The sequence below is a fragment of the Pseudophryne corroboree genome, chromosome 7, assembly GCF_028390025.1.
Source record: "Pseudophryne corroboree isolate aPseCor3 chromosome 7, aPseCor3.hap2, whole genome shotgun sequence".
Classification (NCBI taxonomy): domain Eukaryota; kingdom Metazoa; phylum Chordata; class Amphibia; order Anura; family Myobatrachidae; genus Pseudophryne; species Pseudophryne corroboree.
In genome coordinates, this window is record NC_086450.1 from 389,645,759 (window position 1) to 389,660,245 (window position 14,487).

A 14,487-nucleotide genomic window follows, 5' to 3' on the forward strand; every position below is an offset into this window, starting at 1 on the left:
CGGGTTGGAGGGGCCCCACCTGTTTCATCTGTACCGGGCCTGATGGAGGCCCTGCACCTGTGCACCAGCTAGGTGATCTGGAAAACATAAACTGTTAGGATTCCCGGAGTCTGAGTTTGTGAAAATCTGGACGGTAAGCTACAATATCACATTCCATATATGTCTCTGGCAATTACCACCTTCATGTGCACAGTCTGATGGCCGTGCATGTGCCGGATCCAAACCCAGTAGTGATAACAGAACACTATACTTTTTAGGCTTCACATTGACAGTGTACCTGCAAGACTTTCTTTATGCATTACCAAAATAAATAATTTCTTACTGTGGCTGGGTAACTATGCTCCTTAAAAGGAAATACTATACAGTATATACAGCACAAACAGATACATGGCATAAGCAGGGGCCTTCCACAGGCCCTCCCCAGGCAGGAGTCCAATAAACAGCATACCAGGATGGTGGCACTCGTCTGATGACGATGTATTAAACATCAAAACGTTGCAGTAACAGTGTTTGTTTATGTTCCATTATTTTTCAGTGCCGCCATCCTGGAATGCTGTGTCTATATATATATATATATATATGAACAGAAAGTATGAGCGCAAACAAACGGTAATAAACTTTCTTATATATATGTATACATATAAATAAACACACATAGAAAGTCCCGTGGAACTAAAATGTCCACAGAATTGAATAAGAAGCAATGTTCCTCAGGTTCACTGACAGCCAATATCGTTTGGAAAGGAAGATTTGTCAGTGTGCACTTCTGGAGCTTCCAGCTGTCGCCTCCCCAATGTTACCCGATCCCGAACGGGTGATAGTCCTGACAAAAGATTGAAGAAGCAGGGAGCGCCAATAGTGCATTAAAAGAGTACAATGGTTTTTATTTTTAAAAATCCAGATCGGTCACAAGTAAAAAACCCGTACCATAAAAGGCGGTCAAACCCTCTAACGCTGAAGAGAGCGGAGGGAGAGACATCCATTGTCGGCCGCCAAAGTGATTGCGAGTGCTGCGATTAATAAAGACCAAGCCTACTGACGAAGTTGAATGACGAAACGCGTATGGGCGTGGTCTGACGTTGTGGATCTGAAATCGAGAATACTGCTTCGCACAGTGGGGTAAAATCTTATGCTGGTTATACAAGCGGTGGTTTGACCGCCTTTTATGGTACGGGTTTTTTACTTGTGACCGATCTGGATTTTTAAAAATAAAAACCATTGTACTCTTTTAATGCACTATTGGCGCTCCCTGCTTCTTCAATCATATATATATATATATATATATATATATATCATATATATACTGTATATATTTATCTAAAACACTTATTTAAAAAGCGGTGAGACGGTTATCATAAAAACATAATGCTCCTCAGACTAGACAAAATATGACATTAGAATAAAGCTATTTCTCTGAAGAAAGTACCAAATTTTACTCCATGTTTGACCTTCACAAAAGAGCCACTACTGTACCTGTCTGCGTCTGGGGCACCGTTCTCACAGCTAATTGAGAGTGTTATGGAGTACAGCTGTAGTGTGGGGGAAACTGGGACATAGGATTTGTGAATGTTCCATAGTAATTTTTTTCATAATACTCCTACATGCTCTAACCAGCTATATATAAAACAATTTTGGTTCATTTTCTTGTGAACACACTATGTGTGTATACAGTAACTGACAAACTAGTAGTGTCATCATCCCTATCGTTTGGCAAATGTGTACGTACAATGAAAAATGCAATTAGAGATCAGCCAGTTGGTGATGATTGAATTAGCAAAACTGAACCAAAATGATTCGACTTAATTGGGTTAATTCGGTGCTATTAGAGCTTACCGTTTGATGATCACATAATTGGATAAACTGATTAGGCCAGTTGCCAATCTTACAATCGAATCACTTCTTTTGACAGAATCATTTCCGAATGTTAGAGGGAGTCAGATCTACTTTAAATGACGACTGTCTATGGGGTCTTTTCATTAAGCAGTGAAAGTGTGGAGAAGTGAGCCAGTGGAGAAGTTGCCCATGGCAACCAATCAGCATTGATGTAACATTTATAATTTGCATACTATACAATTGTATGGAGCAGCTGATTGGTTGCTATGGACAATTCTCCACAGGCTCACTTCGCCACTCTTTTCACTGTTTCATGAATAGACCCCATATATAAGTGACTGAAACTAATAGGCTAGCCTAATGGAGAACTCCTTTACCGAAGATGAATGTGAATCACACGCCGGTGCACATGCACTGCAGCCAATATATGAATCATTGAGCGATTCTGATCAGATATACTTTGGTGCGTGCTCAGTGAGTGTTTCTGGGTGTCAAGTAGGTGCCAATAATGCTGGCTCAAATAAACAGTCTGATGGGCGTGTGCGTGTAACCCATACTTGGCTACTTTTGAAAAAGTATTTCAGGGAGATTGTAAAAGTAACACCTATCAGTGCGGATGTGTACTGCTACATCTGAGAGGCCTGTCATGAAAATGACTGACATCCAAATGTAAATGAGCCCCAAAGTTAGTAAGATCTACTTGTTGAAGAAAAGACTCTTATATTTTTTGTTTGTGTATTGTGTTTTACAAGAGGCTCCATATACTGTAAGTGGCCACAAGAAACCTTTAAAACGCATGTAGCCAGAGGAATCATTGTGCCTTATAACCAATATAGGGAAATTGCACTGATGATACCATCTAAATGTATGTATCTATGATTTATTTTTTTTCAGGGAGATTGAGGGACCATTCAGGGAGTGAGGGAGATTGCTACTATTTCAGGGAGTCTCCTGCAGAAAGAGGGAAGGTAGGCAACTATGGTGTAACCAGAGTTTCATCCTAACTTGAGTTGTGCTTTTGCCTAGGCCCTAGGGGATGCGTATTTCACATGGATATCTTGCACACAGCTTAGTGTGGGTGTAAATCCTAATACTAGTTATGACATTTGCGACATGGGAAGCAGCGCAATGCGTATGCTAGGAGATGTACATGTAGTGGCATTAGCATACCATTTGCAAAATATTTACATTCCATATGCGGCCGTATATGGGACTTTGTGAGACCCAGAATTAGCCCTCTATGGGGGAGATGTACCAAGCAGTGAAAAGAGTAGAGAAGTGAGCCAGTGAAGTAGTTGCCCATGGCTACCAATCAGCATTGAAGTAACATTTATAATTTGCATACTGTAAAATTATACAGAGCAGCTGATTGGTTGTCGTGGGCAACTTCTCCACTGGTTCACTTCTCCACTTTTTTCACTGTTTAGTATGTCATCCCTTAAGTTTTCTATCTGTACTGATCTAACTGCTGCTCTGTGTATTTTTGTGTTTACTCCTGATTACCCGGCATTCCTGCGAACAAATTCTTAACAATCTTCTAAAAGTTTCCTCTCAAAGTGCTGCTTTGACGAGCCCCTGTGCAAATTCCCACCTATGTGATAACTATTTGCCTGGCAGTGTAATGCTAGTGAAAAAGGAAGACGTGATTATTCACTTGTTTAAGCTAACATTAGCGCATACATGTAGCAATGTGACCTGCCAAGAGATCCAATAAAAGCCTGGTGCTGAATCGCATGTAAAAGATAAGTAATACAATTATGAAGTGGCGTTACATACCACCGAAAGCCTTTCAATGCTTCATGAATTTACTCATTTCACCGTACCTATAGAGATCTATAGGGGGAGGGGGGTGTAAGTTCCGGTAACTAGATTATCACCAGAGAAATCAGCCACATAATAAATTGTATGCGATAGACTTTCTTTTGAGAAAACGTCTGTCTCTCCGTATTTTTGGCTGATCCCAGTTTAAGAAATAGATTCTAAAACAGGAATGCTACATCTTCTGTTATTAAAATGTCTATCATAGACTGTTCTTCATTCATGCGCATACACCAACATCCATAAAAGAAATAACTGACACTGACACCAGAATAATGTTTGCCAATAAAATTGTCAGCTTTTATTAAACAAATGGTATGGTGGCAAGGAGGGACGGCCTATTTAAATAAAGTCCCTATTTATTCTAACCTTTTAAACCTTTTAACTGTGGCTGACCAAAACACAAGAGGAGGCAAGGGCCCAACTTCAGCCCGGCCTCCATCGCATAACAAGGGGGCTATAAGGGCCCAATTTCAGCCCAGCCCCCATCACATCACAAGGGGAGGCTTTAAAGGGCCCAATTTCAGTCCAGCCCTCCACACATCACAAGGGGCCATAATGGGCCATTTGCCACCCCTTGTGTTACTTGCTCTTTATCGGGAATACCGTGGCCAACTCTCCACTCAAGGTATTCCCCAACTCCCAACCAAATGGTGCTCAGGTGTGTACCAACTCCACCGGAGACCGAAGCCCACCTGGGACGATGGAACTCCGGCCCCGTAATGTATCAAACTCCACCACCTTCACATCTCCTGAGCACCTATAAAACTCTTTAAATTACAGCCACAATTTCAGGCCGTCCCAACCCGCCACAGTTTCAACTAAACCCCCGCCACCATACCTCTACCTTAAAACTCTTCTTACTACTCCTAAACTCCTCCTACCTATCAATAAAATTCCTGACTAAAAACAGCGAACAACAGATCCTCCATAAAAATTTCCATACCCCTCAAATTCAGATGGACACCATCGGCCATGTAAAGATGAGGGGCTGAAACTAAAATTGAGGGATGTGGGACCACAAACCCCCAATTTTCACTAACAGCCCTGCCCACCACAGAATTGATCCGGCGCCGGACCAACTCTATGGCAGCTGGTCTGTCCGCATCTCTCCAAACCAAACGTGGGATAATGTCCGACCATCCCACACTTAGAAAACACATCCTGTTCTGCAAGCTAACTAAGTCCCTAACTAGAATTTTGCAAAGATCCAGACCAGTCCTTCTGGTCAAATCATTTCCAGCAGCATGGAACACCACCCTCAGCGGGTATCCCGACCACTCCGACTGTTGCCAAAATAGGGGCATGACTTTCTCCCAGCGAAGTCCCCTCACACCGATCCATCTGACAAGATTAGCTTCAGGGGACTGAAGGCACTCCACCCCAGATCTTTCACCATAGTAAACGTATGAGTGCCCAATAATCCATATCAGACACTCGTCCAAGCACAAATCTGAAAGTACAAAAACCATTCACAGAACCTTATCATACAAAAAAAACCTAACACAAAATTCTTGAAACAACATTACCCAAAAACATCCCATTATAAACTTACTAAAATAGGTTGTTGTTTTTTTTTGTTTTTTTTACAATAGTTTAATTTGGCCTCTAAAGTGAGAATTTTTGAAGCGGGGATGAAAAGGGGGATGGGTATGAGGGATCAGACTTGACGAGAGGCGAAAAACACACCTGCCAAGCGGGTATGAACCCCAAGGCTTAAGGCACTTGACAGGATAAAAAAATCCTCAAGACCCCCAAATATGGCGAGTGGCTGATACCTCAAGTCGGATTTTTAATCCAACAGGTCAAAACCTGATATATTTCTGAAATACATCAGACTTCCACCTCCCCAGAGCTCTAATTTGCCAGCTCGAACAGCCTTCAGCGGCTGCTGTTGTCGCTGCACCTATCCGAAACGAATGGGTACCATATCTTGATACCAGCAAACCCATCGTGCAAATACAACGTTCCAGCACCCATCTAAATTGAAATTGAGTCACCGGCATACCATCCGTATGCTGCAACCATGGACCTGGCATATCAGTCCTTGTTCTCAATTAAACCCTCGCCAAGGACACTGGACAAATCTCCTTGTCGTCCACGCATCTCAAAACAACCCAACAACCTTTGCCTAGTTGGTCCGTTTTGGAACGTTGTACTTTGCACCATAAGCCTCCATCTTCCAGTGACACATGTTCACGAAGCATAGGTGACATTGCTGTTTTCGAAGCTGACACCAGTTCACTGACTCTAAAGGCCCCGAAAAAGGCCATGGCGAAACACAATTTAAATAAGAGTGCTTCGTAATCAGATGCACAGACCTCATGCAACATGTCCGCCATGCGCCGCAATATTGAAATGGTTATTGGCCTTCGTGCATCTTGTACAGGGGGCATCACTCGAGCCCACCCTTTAAGAATCCTTGCTAAAAAGAAAGATTTAGTAAAATCATGCCGTCCTTCAAGTCTCAAGAAATAAGAAAGAGCAGACAGTAAACGTGTTACAAACCTTCTTGACCTGCCTGCTCTAAAACATTCCCAAACATAATTCAATAACATTGCATAATCAGTCTTACCTTGGTCCTGATGCAAACGGACATATCGTTCCCACTCTCCCACGACATTTTTGTACCCTCGGAGGGTGGAAGGAGCCAAGGATTGTAGAGCTAAGCCCTCCAATCCGGGCGTATCACCTGCCAGGCATAGGACGGGCAAGGGTCACCAGATACATTCGCATCTGGAGCTAGCACCCTAAACCTGCGCCACTCGAAACGCAATAGCGCATCTGCCACACTGTTTTCAATGCCTGGAACATGCCTAGCGCAAAAACTTATATTTGATTGAAGGCAGCGCAAAACAATCTGACCCAACAATCGCAGCACAGGAAGGCTGGAAGCTCTCTGACTATTAATCGCTTGAACCACACCCAAATTGTCACACCAAAAACTACTGACAGATTGGTCAAGACCTCATGCCATAACTCCAGAGCAACCATGATAGGGAATAATTCTAATAATAACATATTACTAGTGAGTCCCTCATCAAACCAGGTTTTAGGCCATGGGGAAGCATGCTCCAAGTTTGCTCCAAAACCCGTAGAACCTGCCGCATCGGTGAATAATTGCAACTCTACATTGGATATGGGTATGGACTGCCAAATGAGAACACCATTAAAGGTAGCCAAAAACTCCTCCCAAATGTGTAGATCCCTACGAATTTCTTTGGATAATCTTATAAAATGACTAGTTTTTTTAACACCCGCTGTAGCTCTCTCCAACTTCCTGCTGAAGACCTTACCCATGGGTATAACTCGGCAAGCAAAATTGAGAGACCCCAGTAATGATTGAGCTTGTCTCAACATCAACTTGCCATTTGCCAATGCCACAATTATCTCTTCTTTTAATTTATCTATTTTTTCCTTGGGTAAACGACAGCAACCTTCCATAGTATAAATTTCGATTCCCAAAAAAGTCAACACCGATGTAGGACCTACAGTCTTCTCCTCAGCTACTGGGACCCCAAATTCCTTCGACAATGACAAGGCATTTGATAAAATATTGCCACACATGTCAAACCCGGCTGGACCCATGAACAAAAAAATCGTCTAAATAATGAACAATTCCGGACTGACCTGAATTTTCAGAAATGCATCAATGCAAAAAACTGCTAAATTTTTCAAAATATGAACAAGATATAGAGCAACCCATTGGGAGACATCTATCAACATCAAAACCGTCAATCAGACGGAAACCTAAATAACAAAAAAATTCCAGATCAATGGGCAAGAGCCGAAAAGCCGACTCTATATCAATTTTACTCATCAACGCCCCTCTACCGAATGATCTCACCTTGGCCAACGCATCCTCAAAAGACTGATAAATTACCATGGACAAATGTTCAGGAATTGCATCATTAACTGAAGACCCTTTTGGAAATGATAAATGCTGAATTAATCTAAATTTACCCAGAGTCTTTTTTGGAACAACCCCCACTGGGGACAAAATGAAATTAGACACTTGGGGACAACTGAAAGGCCCTACCATCCTACCTAAAGCAACCTCCTTATCGACTTTTTCTTTCAAAATTACTGGAAACTCCTGAGCCGAGCGTAAATTGCAAACCGGACCACAATTAACTTGGCCTTTAATAGGCAACGGAAAACCCTTTGGAAAACCTAACCTTATCAACTCGGAGTCCTCTCTATTTGGATAATAATCCAACCAATACAATAATTTGTCAAATTTCACTGGAGTAGGGGCCCTACTTAGCCCCAGCAGTTGCTGGGACTCATTGCTGCTGCTTGTGAAAAACCCCCTCTACCACTGGCAGTCTGCTGGCAGTTTTTAATGGGGTGGAATCCCTCACAGCGGATACAAACATTCCGAAAACGACACCTCAACCCCAGGGGAACATTGACTATTATTGAAGGCATAACATTTGCCTGATCGATTCTTACCCACCATCCATCTGTTACTGGTATTGCCTCGCTTCTCAGCCAGACCCTCTGAACCACTTTTTAGAGGTTGAATAACATCTACAAAAATCTCAACATCTTTTTTACCAAAATCTATGATTTCCTTGCCATTCTGTTTTCTACGGAACTCCTCATCATAGGACCTCCATGCTGTTCCGCGCCCAGATCTGGCCAATTCGTGAAGCAAATACATATATTTAATTATATTCACGTGCTCCTGAGGTCTAGATTCCAAATAACAAGCCGCAAAGATAAGCATGCCCTTCTGCCAATTAGAGTAAGACTTATAAGCCTCCTCACCTATACCCGATTTCTTTCTGGCCGCCTCTAATGCTTTTTTCGCTTTACCAGTTAAAGCAAACATATTCACAAATTTGCCCTGTGGAATACGCTCCCTAATTCTGGCCGTACCCCTCTCAAAACAGCAGTATTAGCACATTGCAAAGAATCCTCGGGACCCTCCTCCGAGGACACGCTAGAGCTACTGTGTCTGCGTCTTCTTTTATGTCTTTCTTTGCAACAACTGCACCTGCTGTCAACTGAAGATGAGGACTCAGACGAAGAAGTGGATGAACCCCTGTGACTTCTGCGCCTATGCTTACGCTTTTGTGAAGCTTTTCTCTTGCATGATTTTTCCTTAACTGCGCCCATATTGCCTGAGCTAACCACTGCATCATTTTGACGCGCTGCAGGGTGCACATCCGACTCACCGTAAAGACCTGCCTCGTCCAGGGCAGACTCTACCACAGCCGCCGATTCCCCAGAATCCTCCTGTAATTCAGGGGCTGCAAAGGACTCTGCTAGAGAAATGCAAGGAGAAACATCCACCAGACACTCATTAGGATTCATATTGCCCCTATTCCTTCCACCCGTTCTGGCCCGTGAAACAGCGGCCACTAAATCACTTACGCCATCCCCATGCAAACCGGAGGAATTCTGCTCACCCAAAAAATTCCCTTCAGTATGATTAGCAGTCAGCACCGGGACCAGTGTTGATATAACTGAAGTGCATATAGACGCTACCTCAGACGAGTTCCATCCAGTGCCATTACGTCCAAAACGCACAGCATCAGCGTATGACCTCCCCGACACTGTGCCCCTCATACTATGTACCTCAGGCACCCCATTTTTACCCCTAATATTCACAGTGGCGGGCCTTCCTTGCTGCCTTTCAGCATTTCTCATGCCCGAGTTGCCCGCGCGCTGGCCTGCTACAACCGTGTCAGCCCCGGTATCTATTGATCTAACCAGACCCCTGTTAATTCCTCTGTTAGGTGCTCCCTCTCCTTGCACCAACAATTGTTCCCTTGTTCCTCTTTCATTTTGCTCACCTCTAGAAAGAACAGTGCTGCGAGGACCACCTCTGGCAGCCATGGTCCCCCGCGGGTCCACCGGGCGACTGCGGCGTACCTCTGGCACATGCACTCCTGAGGTAACTCCCCGAGATGTTACCGTTCTCCTCAACACCCTGCTCCGCGACTCCACCATAGCACCAACACTTCGTGACATTGTACTATCGGTAATTGGTTCCGTAGAATCGATTCCCACAGCACGAGTTGAACCAACAGCTCGTGACACAGACACGCTGCTGACCCGGCCTCTGCGTGACGCAGCTTTGCCCACCAAAAGCCTCTCAGGCGGTCGAGCCCGATCCCTGGCGGCAGCATTACCCACATTATTCCTGGCTTGACCCCGTACTTGTACTGACAAATGCTGTCCCCTACCTGACAGTAAAACAGCAGCGTCCCTGTCACCGCTTTCAATCAAACGGATAGGGGGACGCACAGCACGACTGGGCCTCGGCATGTTAGAAGGTAGAAAAGATAGATAAATAAAGAGTCAAAGAACAAAAGGGGGTGAAAAGATTAAAGATTAGAAAAGATTGAAAAGAAATAAGAAGAAAAATACCACAAATTCACAAATAATACACAGTTCAATACAAAACAAACGCAGAGCACTTCACTGTTCAATTTTCTCTGAGGAAAAGAGGGAGAACCTAGTCCAGTGGTTTCCAAACTTTTTTGAATCACGGCGCCCTAGAGTATCAGAATTTTTTTCACGGCACCCCTACGCCAAAAATTTCTTATTGAGAAATTTAGAAAGAAATATTAAATTAAGTAAAGTGTATTTATATGTCATCCTTAGGCTCAATTGTGTGGTGAGGGATTAGATTTGCTTCTGTTTGTCCCCATATTTTATGACTGGCAGCCACCAGCAATGGTTTTGCCTATTATATTGACCATAAATAATTTGAAATGGTCCTGGACCACCAATCCAAGGCACCCCTGCAAGTGTCCCGAGGCACCCCAGGGAGCCACGGCACACAGTTTGGGAACCACTGACCTAGTCAGTCCTCTCCTTATAAGGGCTAAGCCCCTCCCATCACCAGATTCCTCAGTCAACTCATAGGCCCACTGTTACCATTGACACCTCCACTTATCACAGCTGCTTCATTCAGCCTGCTATACAGAATTTTATGTCACTACAGCCATATAAAATGTCCTCCGTTCTCTTTCTTTTAGTATCTTTTAATAACTAGAGTGCAGGGCCGTAGAGAGCCACGCAGGGCTCTGATACTGGCATGAGGTGTGGCCTAAAAGGGAGTGTGTTCATGACTTCTGAAAATAAATTACTTTAAAAAATATTAATTACGGGGCCACAAATCATCCTGAAAGTTTCACAGGGGGCGCTATTTAAATCCAGGAGTATGCAGGGAAGGCAACCGCTTTCTACCTTGCTTGCTCCGGGAAGCAGGTCCCCTCTCCTCAGCTGTCGCCATCTTCTCGGTGATATTTTGGCAGATAGCGCTTGGGCACTAGAAAGCAAAGACTCCAGAGTCCACTCTCCCCCTCAAGCAAGCCCAGGTAAGTAGTTTTCCCCATATATTAATGTGCTTGTATCAACATCACTGCTCCTTATACTTTCCAGGGTTGTGTGTAGCAGTGTGTATAGGACGAGGAAAGGTATTTTCATTGTATAATGCCACCCATGTCTGACAGAAATCTGCATAACCTCAGTTATTTTAGTTGTGTTACTTTACTAGAGTCTCTTCTCTTGCTGAGATACAGCTTGGCGCAGATTTTGTTGGTGCTCTGTGTGCCAGCTTTTAGCTGAGTTCCTGGTAATACCAGTCTACGCTTCATATGCTGCCTTGCGCTGGTAAATAATCCTGTTTTATCGGTTGTATCAACATGATTGAAAGGTGCCAGGAGCTGCAGCTTTCCCACCACCGGGCACAGTTGGTGCTTTGTGAAATTTCCGCCGTCAGAGCTTCCCCTCAGCTGCTTCTAGTCAATGCCAGTTTATAATTCAGCTGTTCACCCTTCCAGTTTAGGGATGCCATCAATTGCTGCTAAGGAGAAGTGAGAACAGCTTCACAGCGGCACAATATGGGGACTGCCCCAGGTAATTTCCAATAAAGTTAGTTTCCGTGCAGTGGTGCCCTTCTGCTTGGCAAGTGGGATTCTTGCAGCGACATAAAGCATTGTTCCAGCTGCCTACCTTCCTGTCAGTGTACCAAGTCAGCGTCGCCTCAATTCTTAACCCTTGCAAACGTGTTTGCAGGAGCAGCAGAGACGTGGTGCCTTTCTCACATGGAACAATATGTCACTTAGTTATCCTAAATAAACGCATCTAAGACAAATGCCGTGTAAACTAGGAGTCAGACATTCTACTGCATATGCCATTCATGCTTTTACTATGTTGAGTCTGCTGTGCCTACACAATCCACATATGCATCATTATAATAAAAACATTTTTTGGGGTGCCTAAAATATGAAATTGAGATTGAAACTGTCCAATAAATTATCTGCTTGACTATAGAGGTAGAGCCATCTATTAAACCATAAAATGACTACTGAATCTGTCTCCTTTTAGCTACCTGCAATATATAGGATATGGACAGGGCCGGTGCAAGGTTTCTCAGCACCCTAGGCAAACCATCTTCTTACTGCCACCCCCCCCACTTCTCCGCCCCCCCCCCTTCCTCACACACACCCCAATACCAACTGTCCAGTCCCCCAGATGTAAAGTTGGCTTCCTACAAGTTTCACAGCCATTGTCATCCTCCTTGGATGGGGAGAGAAGAGTGGGTCTGCCCCCTCAGGGCACGCTGCTTAAAGCTGCCTAATGGAAGCGCCGGATCTGTGTATATATACCCGGCGTAATAAACACAGTAGACAGATTACAAGGTAACCTGAGGATAGTAGTAAAGCACTGAAACGTTGTTGTAATCTGTGTACTGTGTTTATTACTCCGAGTGCCGAATCTTTGACGTATATGGAATTGTGCAGCACCAGCGGCTATTCTTTCTATTATTGGAGTGCTGGACCTTTGGAACGCTCTCTCTCTCTCTCTCTCTCTCTCTATATATATATATATATATATATATATATATACACACACACACACACACACACACACACACACTATTGTAGAAAGGAAGAGCGGCACTCGGAGTCTTTATGAAGAGTCAGATGTATTAAAAAAAAATTAAAATAGCCACCTATTTGATGTTTTCTTAATACATCTGACTCTTCATAAAGACTGAGTGCCGCTCTTCCTTTCTACAATAGTGTTACCAGCATTACAGAGGGCACCGGAGCAAGATAATAGTTCTTGGGGAGTGCTGACCTATCTTCCAGTATATATATATATATATATATATATATATATATCTAGAAAGAAGAATTAGAGGAGCGCTTCATAGTGCAATATTGTTTATTCACAAACAATTTTTAAAACAGCAAGTGACAGAGTAATGCTTTTCTTAATACCTCAGATTTCATCTGAGTGGGCTTAAAATACCACTTGGTTTAAACAGATTATCCTTTGATATCACCTCCACCGGCCACCAGTAAAGCGTCAGATCCCTTTGCCTCGTGCCGCCCGCCTTGCATTCACGAACTCCAGCACACCGGGACACCGCTGCTATCTAGATGGGGGGGAGATGATTCAGGATACAACGATGACGTCACCAGGCCATGCCCCAACGCGTTTCATCATAAGACTTCGTCAGAAGGTTGGCCTTGGTGACGAAAACCTCTCTTTTATGCCAGCAATGGCCAATCCATGCACGCAATCAGTAAATCAAATACACATGTGTGGTCTTTCTTTCCAAACAGCATTAAAATACAATTCATTTGTTTTCAAACACTTGTAACGTATTTTATAAAAACATACAGACTTAAAATAGAAAAACATCATTACCATAATGCAAAAAATTCATAATAAACAGTTTTTACACACTTTATAAAAACATAGAGAAGTATAGGTTGGAATAAGGCTCAGGTGTTTGCTATTTCCATGTTATCCAAACATTAAAGATCTCCCAGTTTCTAAAGACCTCCAAAAATAAGGAACAAAACACAAGATATATGTATTTTTCTACAGATCGAATAAATATTTTCTTATTGATTTTTACATTTCCCTGCTCTCTGAATTGTTAGCAAGAATTTATCTGCCAGAGACACTCATTTGCTACATTTTTCGTATAGCTTCCAAATTATTTACAATGTGTCTTTTCACATACTTATTACAAGAGTGTGTTAAACTTTTTATCTAAATCACAGCTACTATCATTCCATAGAGAAACCGGGTTTTTATAAACGAAATAAAGATAATCAATTGTTTGATCAATTAATTGAGAATCCCGGGTTTTTAAGAGGCAGCTGCAGTCTGAATTTAGGAGACTTAAGGTGGGTACACACTAGTAGATATATCTGCAGATCAATTGATCTGCAGATATATCTATGTATGGATCGGCCAGTGTGCTGTGCATACACACTGCCCGATCCGTCGGGGGACTGACGTCATGAACTGGGCGGGCGCCCGCCCAGTTCACCTGTCAATCACCGCTGGCCGCCGCAGCATGTGTACGGGCGGTTCGTACACACACAGCGACGCGCCAATATATCGTTAGATATATTGGCCGTCGGCTGTGCTGCGCAGCCTACGCGATACGTCTGTGAACGACGGAGTTCACAGACGTATCGGCCGTACACACTGGCCGACGGTCCCGCGATATATCGGCCGTTCAGGAGAACGGACGATATATCGACCAGTGTGTACGGGCCTTTAGTGCGGATATATCCAGTGGAGGATTTTCTCAGAACTTTGATAACTGCAGATCACCATGAAGCGCACCTGCACGTTCTTTCCACACACATATATATATATATATATATATATATTTATATATTTTCAGCAAAGACAGTGGCCGACACTCAGAGGAGATATTAATGATAAATCGCATCACAACATGTCCCCTAACACATACTGTAGCCCATGAACACATACATATATACACACACACCCCTTCCCTGCTGTGCATGTGTGTAAGGATCATGTGTGTTGCCCTTAATT

The 14,487-nt window shown here is 43.4% G+C and overlaps 1 protein-coding gene across 6 annotated transcripts in view; it reads left to right on the plus strand.

Moving 5' to 3' along the window:
* The window catches only part of ELFN1 (extracellular leucine rich repeat and fibronectin type III domain containing 1), a 988,432-nt gene that overhangs the window by 631,813 nt on the left and 342,132 nt on the right, over positions 1–14,487 (plus strand). For 4 of the 6 annotated variants that reach the window (XM_063934602.1, XM_063934604.1, XM_063934606.1 and 1 more), the window contains one exon: positions 2,728–2,801. The exons of the other annotated variants lie outside the window; for them this stretch is intronic. The gene's annotated coding sequence lies outside the window, so the exon portion shown is untranslated. The remainder of the gene's footprint in view (positions 1–2,727; positions 2,802–14,487) is intronic. 6 annotated transcript variants of the gene reach the window in all.